Here is a 15,614-nt window from a genome sequence, read left to right as displayed (position 1 = left end):
ACTTGTACCCAAATTTACATTTTGAAATAGCCCCATTCTAAACCCTTTATTTAATCATAGTTATATTTTATTTTTTTTAATGTAGTATTAAGGATTCAGTCAAAGATAACCATAGCAAGGCAGTTCAACGTTTCTTAGTATCAGAACAGTGATAGTCAAGGTGAGTTTTGTTTTTCCTTTGAGAGTTCTTTAACTTGATAGTTTTTCTCCAATATTAGGAAGAATTTAATATATATTGTTTATTTTTTTCAATTATCCAAGGATATGTTTATATTGTAAAAAAAACTAGATAATGCAGTGCTATACAGATTAAATTATGAAATTTTCCATGAACTCACACTTTGGCAAATTATTCCCTTCCCCAGAAGTAGTCACAGTTATGTTATATCCATCCAGACTTTGTAAAATATTTTTTATGCATATATGCATACAAGCAACCATATAAATTTTAAAAATAGTAAGTTCAATCATACTATATGTATTATTGTGTGAACTGATTTTTCTTCTCCATTTATTATACCAAAGAGATCTTTCTTTATTAGGACCTATACATACACCTCATCCTTTGAAATACTGGAAAACATTTCATGGTTTACTGTATTTTATTATTATTCTATTGATATATAATTAGGCTATTTCCAATTTTTTTAGTATTATAAATAATCCTAAAACTTTGGTCATAATGCTAGTACTTTTGTAGGCTAGATTACATTGGAATTGCCAAGCCAAAGGGTATGAGAATTTTAAATTTATAGATGTTGCCATATTATTCTTAAAAGGATAAAAAAACAATTTATATTCCCACAGTTGGATACCACTAGAGTACCATTTTCACACACTCTCAATCACTGTTTGTCATCATTAAAAAAAGAAGTTTTGCCAAGAACCTAAACAAAAATAATGTCACATTGATTCCTCATTTGCCTTTTTTGATTATTCCTGAGATAGTACAAGTCTTACCTACATTGGCCATTTGTATAGTTTCCTGTGACTTGTCTGTTCAGATCCTTTGCCATCCCTCTTTGGATCTTTTTCTTTATGATTCCTAGAAATTCTTTATTTTATTTTTTTTAATAAATTTATTTATTTTGGCTGTGTTGGGTCCTTGTTGCTGCGTGTGGGCTATCTCTAGATGGGGCGAGCGGGGGCTACTCTTTGCTGTGGTGCACGGGCTTCTCATTGTGGTGCCTTCTCTCATTGCAGAACAAGGGCTCTAGGCGTGCAGACTTCAGTAGCTGTGGCATGTTGGATCAGTAGTTGTGGCTCGCAGGCTTAGTTGCTCCGTGACATGTGGGGTCTTCCCAGACCAGGGCTTGAACCTGTGTCCCCTGCATTAGCAGGTGGATTCTTAAACACTGAACCACCAGGGAAGTCCCCTAAAAATTATTTATAATGAGAGCCTTTGCTTCTTTATGCAGTGTAGTAAAGTTTCTCCCAGACTTTTGCTTATCTTTTAATTTTAATTATGGAGACTTCATCCTAGAGATGTCTGAAGTCTTTTGTAGCCAATTCGGTCAGCCAATTCTTTTAGGGATTCCAGGTAGTAACCTGATTAAAACTGAATAAAGAACATATACCTATATTTTGTATATTAGATGGCAGACTAACTCTAAAATTGCTTCTGTTTCTTTAGTACCATTCTAGGTTGAAATAAAGGTAGTACACCTCCTCCCTATAAAACTGGAAAAGGAGGTGTCCTTTGCTGGAAAACATTAGTGTTAACAGCAAGACCTGTCAACTACTACGCCTACATGCAGGGATTGAACCAGGAAGTATTCACTGGGGAAATGTCAAAAAATAAATAAAAATAAAAAGAGAGAGCTGGGGGAAGATGGCGGAAGAGTAAGACGCGGAGATCACCTTCCTCCCCACAGATACATCAGAAATTCAGCTACACGTGGAACAACCCCTACAGAACACCTACTGAACGCTGACAGAAGACCTCAGACCTCCCAAAAGGCAAGAAACTCCCCACATACCTGGGTAGGACAAAAGAAAAAAGAATAAACAGAGACAAGGGACCTGCACCAGTGGGAGGGAGCCCTGAAGGAGGAAAGGTTTCCACACACTAGGAGCCCCTTCGCGGGCGGAGACTGCGGGTGGCGGAGGGGGGAGCTTTGGAGCCATGGAGGAGAGCGCAGCAACAGGGGTGCGGAGGGCAAAGCGGAGAGATTCCCGAACAGAGGATCGGTGCCGACCGGCACTCACCAGCCTGAGAGACTTGTCTGCTCGGCCGCCGGGGCGGGCGGGGCTGGGAGCTGAGGCTCGGGTTTCGGGTTTCAGTCAGAGCGGAGCGCGGGGAGACGACTGGGGCTGGCGGTGGGAAGAGAGCCTGAAGGGGTTAGTGCACCACAGCTGGTCGGGAGGGAGTCCGGGAAAAAGTCTGGAGCTGCCAAAGAGGCAAGAGACTTTTTCTTCCCTCTTTGTTTCCTGGTGCGCGAGGAGAGGGGATTAAGAGCACTGCTTAAAGGAGCTCCAGAGACGTGTGCGAGCCGCAGCTAAAAGCGCGAACCCCAGAGACGGGCGTGGGACGCTGGGGCTGCTGCTGCCGATGCCAAGAGGCCTGTGTGCGAGCGCAGGTCACTGTCAACGCCCCCCTTCCGGGGAGTCTGTGCAGCCCGCCACTGCCGGGGTCCCGTGATCCAAGGACGGATTCCACGAGAAAGTGCACTGCGCACCTTGGGCTGGTGCAACGTCACGCCGGCCTCTGCCGCCGCAGGCTCGCCCCGCCTCCATACCCCTCCCTCTCCCCGGCCTGAATGAGCCAGAGCCCCCGAAGCAGCTGCTTATTTAACCCCGCCCTGTCTGAGCGAAGAACAGATGCTCTCCTGTGACCTACACGCAGAGGTGGGGCCAAATCCAAAGGTGAGATCCGGGAGCTGTGAGAATAAAGAAGAGACAGGGAAATCTCTCCCAGCAGCCTCAGAAGCAGCAGATTAAAGCTCCACAATCAACTTGATGTACCCTGCATCTGTGGAATACATGAATAGACAACGAATCATCCCAAATTGAGGAGGTGGACTTTGAGAGCAAGATTACGATTTTTTTCCCCCTTGTTCTCTTTTTGTGAAAGTGTATGTGTATGCTTCAGTGTGAGATTTTGTCTATATAGCTTTGCTTCCACCATTTGTCCCAGGGTTCTATCCGTCCATTGTGTTGTTGTTGTTTTTATTTTTTTTTTAATAATTACGTTTTTATTTTAATAACGCTATTATATTTTATCATACTTTATTCTATTTTACATTATCTTCTCTCTTTCTCTTTTTCCTACCTTCCTTCCTTCCTCCCTCCCTCCTTCCCCCTCCTTTCTTTCTTTCTTTCCTTCCTTCCTCCCTCCCTCCCACCCTCCTTTTTTCTTTCTTTCTTTCTTCTACTAATTCTTTCTTTCCACTTTTTCTCCCTTTTATTCTGAGCCGGGTGGATGAAAGGCTCTTTGTGCTGCAGCCAGGAGTCAGTGCTGTGCCTCTGAGTTGGGAGAGCCAACTTCAGGACACTGGTCCACAAGAGACCTCCCAACTCCACATAATATCAAACAGCGAAAATCTCCCAGAGATCTCCATCTCAACACGAGCACCCAGCTTCACTCAACGACCAGCAAGCTACAGTGCTGGCCACCCTATGCCAAGCAACAAGCAAGACAGGAACACAACCCTACCCATTAGCAGAGAGGCTGCCTAAAATCATCATAAGGCCACAGACACCCCAAAACACACCACCAGACCTGGACCTGTCCACGAGAAAGACAAGATCGAGCCTCATCCACCAGAACACAGGCACTAGTGCCCTCCATGAGGAAGCCTACGCAACCCACTGAAACCACCTTAGCGACTGGGGACAGACACCAAAAACAATGGGAACTAAGAACCTGCAGCCTGCAAAAAAGAGACCCCAAACACAGTAAGACAAGCAAAATGAGAAGACAGAAAAACACACAGCAGGTGAAGAAGCAAGATAAAAACCCACCAGACCTAACAAATGAAGAGGAAATAGGCAGTCTACCTGAAAAAGAATTCAGAATAATGATAGTAAAGATGATCCAAAATCTGGGAAATAGAATAGACAAAAGGCAATAAACAGTTAACAAGGACTTAGGAGAACTAAAGATGAATCAAGCAACGATTAAAAACACAATAAATGAAATGAAATGTACTCTAGATGGGATCAATAGCAGAATAACTGAGGCAGAAGAACAGCTAAGTGGCGTGGAAGATAAAATAGTGGAAATAACTGCTGCAGAGCAGAATAAAGAAAAAAGAATGAAAAGAACTGAGGGCAGTCTCAGAGACTTCTGGGACAACATTAAATGCACCAACAGTCGAATTATAGGGGTTCCAGAAGAAGAAGAGAAAAAGAAAGGGACTGAGAAAATATTTGAAGAGGTTATAGATGAAAACTTCCCTAATATGGAAAAGGAAATAGTTAATCAAGTCCAGGAGGCACAGAGAGTCCCATACAGAATAAATCCAAGGAGAAATATGCCAAGAAACATATTAATCAAACTGTCAAAAATTAAACACAAAGAAAACATATTAAAAGCAGCAAGGCAAAAATAACAAATAACACACAAGGGAATCCCCATCAGGTTAACAGCTGATCTCTCAGCAGAAACTCTACAAGCCAGAAGGGGGTGACAGGACATATTTAAAGTGATGAAGGAGAAAAATCTTCAACGAAGATTACTCTACCCAGCAAGGATCTCATTCAGATTTGATGGAGAAATTAAAACCTTTACAGACAAGCAAAAGCTGAGAGAATTCAGCACCACCAAACCAGCTTTACAACAAATACTAAAGGAACTTCTCTAGGCAAGAAACACAACAGAAGGAAAATACCTACAATAACGAACGCAAAACAATTAAGGAAATGGGAATAGGAACATACATATCAATAATTACCTTAAATGTAAATGGACTAAATGCTCCCACCAAAAGACACAGACTGGCTGAATGGATACAAAAACAAGACCCATATATATGCTGTCTACAAGAGACCCACTTTAGACCTAGAGACACATACAGATTGAAAGTAAGGGGATGGAAAAAGATATTCCATGCAAATGGAAATCAAAAGAAAGATGGAGTAGCAATTCTTATATCAGACAAAAGAGACTTTAAAATAAAGACTATTAGAAGAGACAAAGAAGGACACTACCTAATGATCAAGGGATCGATCCAAGAAGAAGATATAACAATTGTAAATATTTATGCACCCAACATAGGAGCACCTCAATACATAAGGCAAATACTAACAGCCATAAAAGGAGAAATCGACAGTAACACACTCATAGTAGGGGACTTCAACACCCCACTTTCACCAATGGACAGACCATCCAAAATGAAAATAAATAAGGAAACACAAGCTTTAATGATACATTAAACAAGATGGACTTAATTGATATTTATAGGACATTCCATCCAAAAACAACAGAATACACATTTTTCGCAAGTGCTCATGGAACATTCTCCAGGATAGATCGTATCTTGGGTCACAAATCAAGCCTTGGTAAATTTAAGAAAATTGAAATTGTATCAAGTATCTTTTCCGACCACAGTGCTCTGAGCCTAGACATCAATTACAGGAAAAGATCTGTAAAAAATACAAACACACGGAGGCTAGCCAATACACTACTTAATAATGAAGTGATCACTGAAAAAATCAAAGAGGAAATAAAAAAATACCTAGAAACAAATGACAATGGAGACACGATGAGCCAAAACCTATGGGATGCAGCAAAAGCAGTTTTAACGGGGAAGTTTATAGCAATACAATCCCACCTTAAGAAACAGGAAACATCTCGAGTAAACAACCTGATCCTGCACCTAAAGCAATTAGAGAAAGAAGAAGAAAAATTCCCCAAAGTTAGCAGAAGGAAAGAAATCATAAAGATCAGATCAGAAATAAATGAAAAAGAAATGAAGGAAATGATAGCAAAGATTAATAAAAGTAAAAGCTGGTTCTTTGAGAAGATAAACAAAATTGATAAACCATTAGCCAGACTCATCAAGAAAAAAAGAGAAGACTCAAATCAATAGAATTACAAAGGAAAAAGGAAAAGTAACAACTGACACTGCAGAAATACAAAAGATCATGAGAGATTACTACAAGCAACTCTATGCCAATAAAATGGACAACCTGGAAGAAATGGACAAATTCTTAGAAATGCACAACCTGCCAAGACTGAATCAGGAAGAAATAGAAAATATGAACAGACCAATCACTAGCACTGAAATTGAAACTGTGATAAAAAATCTTCCAACAAACAAAAGCCCAGGACTTGATGGCTTCACAGGCAAATTCTGTCAAACATTTAGAGAAGAGCTAACGCCTATCCTTCTCAAACTCTTCCAAAATATAGCAGAGGGAGGAACACTCCCAAACTCATTCTACGAGACCACCATCACCTTGATACCAAAACCAGGCAAGGATGTCACAAAGAAAGAAAACTACAGGCCAATATCTCTGATAAACATAGATGCAAAAATCCTCAACAAAATACTAGCAAACAGAATCCAACAGCACCTTAAAAGGATCATACAGCATGATCAAGTGGGGTTTATTCCAGGAATGCAAGGATTCTTCAATATACGCAAATCAATCAACGTGATACAGCATATTAGCAAATTGAAGGAGAAAAACCATATGATCATCTCAATAGATGCAGAGAAAGCTTTCGACAAAATTCAACACCCATTTATGATTAAAAACCCTGCAGAAAGTAGGCATAGAGGGAACTTTCCTCAACATAATAAAGGCCATAAATGACAAACCCACAGCCAACATCGTCCTCAATGGTGAAAAACTGAAAGCATTTCCACTAAGATCAGGAACAAGACAAGGTTGCCCACTCTCACCACTCTTATTCAACATAGTTTTGGAAGTTTTAGCCACAGCAATCAGAGAAGAAAAGGAAATAAAAGGAATCCAAATCGGAAAAGAAGAAGTAAAGCCGTCATTGTTTGCAGAGGACATGATACTATACATAGAGAATCCTAAAGATGCTACCAGAAAACTACTAGAGCTAATCAATGAATTTGGTAAAGTAGCAGGATACAAAATTAATGCACAGAAATCTCTGGCATTCCTATATACTAATGATGAAAAATCTGAAAGTGAAATCAAGAAAACACTCCCATTTACCATTGCAACAAAAAGAATAAAATATCTAGGAATAAACGTGCCTGAGGAGACAAAAGACCTGTATGCAGAAAATTATAAGACACTGATGAAAGAAATTAAAGATGATACAAATAGATGGAGAGATATACCATGTTCCTGGATTGGAAGAATCAATATTGTGAAAATGACTCTACTACCCAAAGCATTCTACAGATTCAATGCAATCCCTATCAAACTCCCACTGGCATTTTTCACAGAACTGGAACAAAAAATTTCAAAATTTGTTTGGAAAACCAAAAGACTGCGAATAGCCAAAGCAATCTTGAGAATGAAAAACGGAGCTGGAGGAATCAGGCTCCCTGACTTCAGACTATACTACAAAGCTCCAGTAATCAAGACAGTGTGGTACTGGCACAAAAACAGAAAGACAGATCAATGGAACAGGATAGAAAGCCCAGAGATAAACCCACGCACATATGGTCAACTTATCTGTGATAAAGGAGGCAGGAATGTACAGTGGGGAAAGGACAGCCTCTTCAATAAGTGGTGCTGGGAAAACTGGAAAGAGACATGTAAAAGTGTGAGATTGGATCACTCCCTAACACCATACACAAAAATAATCTCAAAATGGATTAAAGTTTTAAATATAAGGCCAGAAACTATCAAACTCTTAGAGGAAATCATAGGCAGGACATTCTATGACATAATCACAGCAAAATCCTTTTGGACCCACGTCCTAGAGAAATGGAAATAAAAACAAAAATAAACAAATGGGACCTAATGAAACTTCAAAGCTTTTGCAGAGCAAAGGACACCATAAACAAGACCAAAAGTCAACACTCAGAATGGTAGAAAATATTTGCAAATGAAGCAACTGACAAAGGATTAATCTCCAATATTTATAAGCAGTTCATGCAGCTCAATAGCAAAAATACAAACAACCCAATCCAAAAATGGGCAGAAGACCTAAATAGACATTTCTCCAAAGAAGATATACAGACTGCCAACAAACACATGAAAGCATGCTCAACATCATTAATCATTAGAGAAATGCAAATCAAAACTACAATGAGATATCATCTCACACCAGTCAGAATGGCCATCATCAAAAAATCTAGAAACAATATATGCTGGAGAGGGTATGGAGAAAAGGGAACACTCTTGCACTGCCGGTGGGAATGTGAATTGGTACAGGCTCTATGGAGAACAGTATGGAGGTTCCTTAAAAAAACTACAAATAGAACTACCATATGACCCAGCAATCCCACTACTAGGCATATACCCTGAGAAAACCATAATTCAAAAAGTGACATGTACCAAAATGTTCATTGCAGCTCTATTCACAATAGCCCAGAGATGGAAACAACCTAAGTGTCCATCATCGGATGAATGGATAAAGAAGATGTGGCACATATATACAGTGGAATATTACTCAGCCATAAAAAGAAATGAAATTGAGCTATTTGTAATGAAGTGGATAGACCTAGAATCTGTCATACAGAGTGAAGTAAGTCAGAAAGAGAAAGACAAATACCGTATGCTAACACATATATACGGAATTTAAGAAAAAAAATGTCATGAAGAACCTAGGGGTAAAACGGGAATAAAGACACAGACTTACTTGAGAATGGACTTGAGGCTATGGGGAGGGGGAAGGGTAAGCTGTGACAAAGCGAGAGAGAGACATGGACCTATATACGCTACCAAACGTAAGGTAGATAGCTAGTGGGAAGCAGCCACATAGCACAGGGAGGTCAGCTCGGTGCTTTGTGACCGCCTAGAGGGGTGGGATAGAGAGGGTGGGAGGGAGGGAAATGCAAGAGGGAGGGGGTGTGGGAACAGGTGTATGTGTATGACTGATTCACTTTGTTATAAAGCAGAAGCTAATAAAAAAATAATAATGGTAACGATAAAATAAAATAAAATAAAATAAAGAACATTCTGACATCATCCCAGATATCCTGAATAACAATCTTGGAATTATAACAATCTGGAATTTATATTTTGGAGTACTTGCCAGAGTGATTCTGTAGGTCACTCTGTAGCAGTGTGAACTAGATTCTCACATTTATCCTGAGAATGTAGACTTTTTGGTTTCTCTCTGCCATAATGGTCTCCTAAGTTATTTTCTATATCTTTCTTGCTCCTTATGTTAATTTATTCTCATTTTTATCAGATTTAGTCATACCACCGCTACCTGAAAAATCAACATATGAATATCCACACTCTTTCTCATGAATTGTGTGACCATGATTTGACCTCAACCTACCTTTACTGAACCATCCTCCACTCTGACCTCCTTTTCATCTGATTTTTCAGCCCCAACTTACAGCTTAAGACCTTCATTCTATTTTCCTGTTGGAGAAACTGTCATATTTTTTCTCACTGACTAAAATACCCTTTTCTTTATATGGCTTCTTGCTCTTTAAAATCAATTCTGCAGTGGTCTGAATTTCTGAATTTCTAAAAATCTGTCAGGTCATGCCAGTGTTGCTGGTCTCTGGACCATGCTTTCTGAGTATAATGATACTAGGGTGTTTCACAAGTTGTTCATGTGAGTATGATGTCACCCTAGATGGTGCCAAGATGCAGGGTATAAAATTATACTGTGAGGCAGGGCCAGCATCTTTGAAAAATGTGAGACAATGACAAGGACATCATTAGTTGGTATGAAGGAGGAAAAGTAGAAGATAAAATATCCAGTTATTATGAGTTTCAAAGGAATACAGAAGAAAAGTTTTGGCAGTGAGGATGGAGTAGAATCTTAATCCATCTGAATTAACACGTTCTGTGGATGAAGGAAAATAAGTGGTTGTTGGTAGAGAAAAAAAGCCACATCTAAGAGTTGGGTTAGGTTTTAGTTAAACCAAGGAAAAAGGCAGAATTTTCTGTGGGGAGTCTCGAGGATATTGAGAAGTTCATGGAGGGAAGGTAGTGGCAATGGTAGCTGAGTTGTGGAAGGAGAAGCATACAACAGAATGTTGATTAAGTATGGAAGAAGATAGAGAATTTAGAGGTCTACCTCTCAGGAAGTCACCTGGCAAGGCCAGTAGTGGATGCTGTGGTGTGTCTCCCAGATGCACTCCACCCCTCAGGACCTAGGCTCTTATCACTTCACCTGCTGGGGATTTTGGAGGCTGACTTCTCTCAGTTGAGTGCTCTTTCCCTCATTTGACGAGAGCTCCTTGCCCTAGGTCATGCTTCTTCCCTGGGAGCAGTGGCTGGTTGATACACATGTATGTGTGTGTGGGGGTGGTGGTGGAGGGAACTGAATTACAAACACCATATTCCTCCCCCAAATTTTCCTAAAACTGATTTATTCCCTTTACTAAGAAAGATAATTTAATACTACTAATATCTGATAAACTTCTGTTCCTCATACAAGTGATCTATCTCAGATGAATAGGCTCCACTGCAAGGTAAATGTTAAGAAACCTCAAATTAATTGTAGACAATAAGAAAGTCAATCTAAGCCCAAAAATAAATATGGCCTTTTTTTACAATAGTTTCACTGTATGGGTTCTTAAAATTTTATTTTAAATTTACTTAAACAACTATCTTTTACAAATATATTGCACATATTTAATAAAATATATGTAACATACATGTTGTATATTGTATACACATGTGTATTTATTACATATATATCTATCTCCCAGTCTAAAAGTTGCCACACATATACATATGGATGGTTCATATCTGATTTTACATTGGATATTTTTGCAATGGTTTTTGGGCAATAGCATATATTTTTTTTACTGTAGGCATTCTTCAGACATATTGCAGGTTCAGTTCCAGACCACCACAATAAAGCAAATATCACAATTAAGCGAGTCACATTATTTTTTAGTTTCCCAGTGAATGTAAATGTCTACGCTATTCTGTAATCTATTAAGTGTGTAATACAACCATATCTATAAAAAATAATGTATAAACCTTAATTAAATATACTTTATTGCTTAAAAATGCTAACCATCATCTGAGCCTTCAGCAAGTCACAATCTTTATGCTAGTGGAGGGTCTGGCCTCAATGTTGATGGATGCTGACTAATCAAGGTGGTGATTGATGAAGGTTGGGGGGCCATGGCAATTTCTTAAAATAAGGGGACAAAGAAGTTTGCTGCATTGATTGACTCTTCCTTTTATGAATGATTTCTCTGTAACATGCAGTGCTATTTGTAACATTTTGTCCACAGTAGAACTTTTCAAAATTGGAGTCAGTCCTTTCATACTCTGCCTCTACTTTGTCAACTAAATTTATGCAATATTCTAAATCTTCTGTTGTCATTTCAACAATCTTCACAGCATCTTCACCAGGAGTAGCTTACATCTCAAGAAACCACTTTCTTTGCTCATCTATAAGAAGCAACTCCTCATCCATCAAAGAGAAGGTAAGATGTACCATCCATCAGATGTGCTACTGTTCACTGAGTGCTTCCTATGGTTCAGGTCCCACGCTTTATTTTATCTAGTCCCAGTTGAACATATTTTTACTATTACTAGCTTCATTTTACACAGAAGGAATCTCAGGTTTAGTGAGACTGTGGAACCTCTGTATTGAAGACATTGGGCAAGCCAAGATTTGAGCTCAACAACCTGATTCCAGAGATGGCACGCTTAACCACTGACCATGCTGCCATCATGAGCTATGAGGGAACGGGTTAGGGACAAGGTCAGTGATGAGGGCTTGAATGCTGCAAACCAAGAAGTGATTAGTTCTGAGTATGGGCAGTTTGAAAGCCAGGCCGAGAAATTTAGTTTTACTGTGGTGATACAGATGGTACCACTGAAGATTTGAGACCAGAAGACCAGCATGGTAGAGACAGTATTTAAAGAATATTGTTTGAGCAAAAATGTAGAAGACAGGCAGAGTCCTGATACTAGCTAACATCTTATTGCAGGGAGAGGATGAAGCCTCCCAATTACAGTGAGTGTAAAAAGATTTCAGGGTACACATAGGTTTTCTTTGCAAGGGAAAAAAAAAGAAGAACGTGCACTCCTTAAAGATTCAAACAAGAGGGCAAAGTAACAATATAGAATGGGGACTAATGGCAATACTTAATATTTATTGAACATTTATCAAATGCCAGATACTACTGGCAAGTGATTTACATTCATTAGTCTGTGTGATAACCCTGGATAGTAGGTTCAATTTTTATAATATTCACTTCCAGATGAGGCTACATAGTTTAAAGAGATTAAGTAAATTAATACCTAGTAGACAGAATAGCCAGGATTAAACCTAGATTATTCTGCTTCCTGAGTTTGCACTCTTGACCTGGAGGGTACAGCCTCTGAAGACCTTTGCCTGAAGTCAACATCAGAGAGAGGATTCTGGCCCCGACTTTGCCCCAACCAAAAATCCTTGTGATATTGTCAAAATTTTTAATGTCTCCCAGTCCCATATTTCTCCTTTCAGGAAAAGAAGGACGTTTATTTGCTTGCTTTTTTGTATGTCTGTTTTGTTTTAGAATGGGTGAGCCCAGAGTTGTATGTGTTCCTATAGAAAGTGAGAGGCTGCAGAAACAGGGATGAGACAGAATGTTTAACCTGTTTATTTTTACAATCATTATAATTTTTAATCTAGCTTGTTTTTAATTGATAGTTTAACAATACTAGCTCAGTCAGAGAAGTGAACTTGGTTTTATTCTTTTTGTTTTCTCATTTTTAAATTTTTGGCTGCATTGGGTTTTCATTGCTGTGTGCGGGCTTTCTCTAGTTGCGGCAAGTGGGGGCTACTCTTCGTTGTGGTGCACGGGCTTCTTATTGCAGTGTTTTCTCTTGTTGTGGAGCACAGGCTCTAGGCATGCACGCTCAGTAGTTGTGGCGTGTGTGCTGAGTAGTTGTGTCGCATGGGCTTAGCTGCTTCACAGCATGTGGGATCTTCCCGGACCAGGGATCAAACCCATGTTCCCTGCACAGGCAGGCAGATTCTTAACCACTGTGCCACCAGGGAAGTCCCAAGTATTCTTCTTTTTTTTTAAACATCTTTATTGGAGCCTAATTGTTTTACAAAGGTGTGTTAGTTTCTGTTTTATATCAATGTGAGTCAGCTATACATATACATATATCCCCATATTTTAAACTTAGTTTAAAGTAGACAAATGAACTTTACAGGATTATTTACAGGATTATTGGATTATTGTTGAGGATTATTGTTGAGTAAAGATGTACCTTTTCTGAATGTAAAAATAGTAATGAATAAAATGTTAATGTAACTGATTCAGTAGAAAACAAAAAAAGAGAGTTTGTACTGGTTTTACTTTAACTAAGGGTGCATATCTGAAAGTTAAAATAAGCATATAGATAGGATGAAAATTTGTGTATGTTAATCCTATATTCCCAAACCTGAAAAATCTGATGGTAATGTTAAATAGTGTTCATTTACTTACATTATATTTGATAAATTTGGAGGAATTCTGTAGTTCCTCTTCCTTAGCTTATACATCCAAATCTATATCTATATACGTATTTCTTAATAAGGGGTATGTATTATATCTGAGTTTATTAAAAAATGAAAAAACAAAAATATGTCCATATTTAGCTTCCAATAAATTTGATATAGTATAGGTATGCATTTAAAAATGTGAATTACTAAAAATAATTCTGAGTGTCATTAGAGAAGACCTTCAAAGTTAATTATTCCTTATTTAATCAACTATACATAAAAAAATATAAAATCTATTTTATAAAGATTTTAAGATCTTCCACTTTACTGTTTCAATTATTTCAGTGTGTTCAGACAACACATTGTAGAAAAGTCAAAACCAACTGACCAACTGACCAATGTAGTTACTATGGGGATATATAAAAAGCATCCAGATCCAGGAAAAGTAAAAGAGAGAAAATGGGCAGATATTTTACAATAAGAAAGATGATAAGAGAAACAAATATAAAGAAGAACCAGCAAAACAGAGACAGATAATCACAAGTCAAGTGGCTTCAACTGAATAAATTCCTACCTTAGCAAATTGTAAAAATAATAAATATCATTTAAAATGTTAAGCAATGGTTAGAACAAAGGATCATAAGAGAAGCAGACATAACAAAAAGCAAACAAATGTAGGGGAGAGGTGTTGCAACGTGTAATCAAATGAACCATTAATGTATAAATGAAGAGCAGCAATGAAGCAGATGAAGGGGATCCTCATGATGGTTGAGGCATTATTTTTGATGGGGCATGTTCTATCTGATATAGTGGCATTTGGACAGAAATAGGAATGAAGGGAGGAAGTAAGGCATGTTGATTTCTGGGAAAGAACATGTGGTGTGGGAGCCACAAGTTCAACGTTCCCGAGTCAGGTGTTTCCTTATGACTGAAGTTTTCACGGAGCAAGGCCAGAAACCCATGGGTCTGGTGTAGAGTTAGTGAGAAGAGTTGTAGGGGATGAGATGGGAGAGAGGGTCGAGGGTACACACTGGGAGGTGACAGTAGGACTTTTCATTTTATTCTCATGAAATGGAAGACAACTGGAGGGCTTTCAGGAGAGAAGATGCACTATGTGAAGTAGGTTTTAACAGAATTATTTTAGTTCTAATGTGGAGAATAAAACTTGGGGATGGGGGCAAAAGCAGGGAGAGTGATCAGGAAATTAATGAAATTAACCAGACAGAGATGATGGTGATATGACTGGGATAGTAGTGGCAGAGGTGGTGAGAAGAGGTTAGATTAGGATATACATTTGAAGGTAGAAGAGCCATGTTTGGCCATTGGTTGTCTGTCTCCGGGACCAGATGGTTCAGCCCATGACAGCATGAATTTCTGTTTTGCTCACTGCTGAATCAAAAGCATCAAAAGCCTGACATACAGTAGATGTTCAATAAATACCTTAAATATAAAAATTGAATCCATGAGGGATATGAGTAATAAGTAGAATTATTCTTATTAATTCATTTAGTCAGAATAATAGCTCTGTTACTTGTGTAATCTGTAAATGGAAGCTAGCCTACCTTATTTATACCTTACCTTAACATTAAAATAACTTCACCAACTTTTTTACTTGAGAATTTCTATAAAAGTTAAAAAGATTAGTTGAAAATGTCAACAGTATAAAATAAATTATACAGTATTCTGAATGGTATATATATATATATATATATATATATATATATATATATATATATACATACACACACATATGCTTTTTTTGCTCACTCACAATTGATATACGGGTATAATTTTCTGATAAATCCATATTAATGATTATAGTTTCTTGCTAATAGCTATCAGGACAGTTTTCTATTTTTATTCATTCTGGATTGATATCTTGTCCTTTGGTTTCCCTGTTACTGATTCTTCTCCTATTTTTGCATACTTGGGTGCAAGTCCCTAACTGATTTGTATTGTAATGATGCAAAGAATATCTGTCTGTATATCTACAATTACTTAAATGTCAATCCTTTGAATAGAGATATTTTTCTGTTCCAACTGCGAGGTCTCATTAATGGTTATGTTTTGTTTTAAACATTTCTTGACATTTTAAAGAAAATTTATCATC

The sequence above is a fragment of the Mesoplodon bidens genome (assembly GCF_964165515.1).
Source record: "Mesoplodon bidens genome assembly, chromosome: 8".
In the NCBI taxonomy this organism is placed as follows: domain Eukaryota; kingdom Metazoa; phylum Chordata; class Mammalia; order Artiodactyla; family Ziphiidae; genus Mesoplodon; species Mesoplodon bidens.
The sequence above is the reverse complement of the archived record's forward strand: the minus strand, read 5'-3'. Positions refer to the sequence as shown.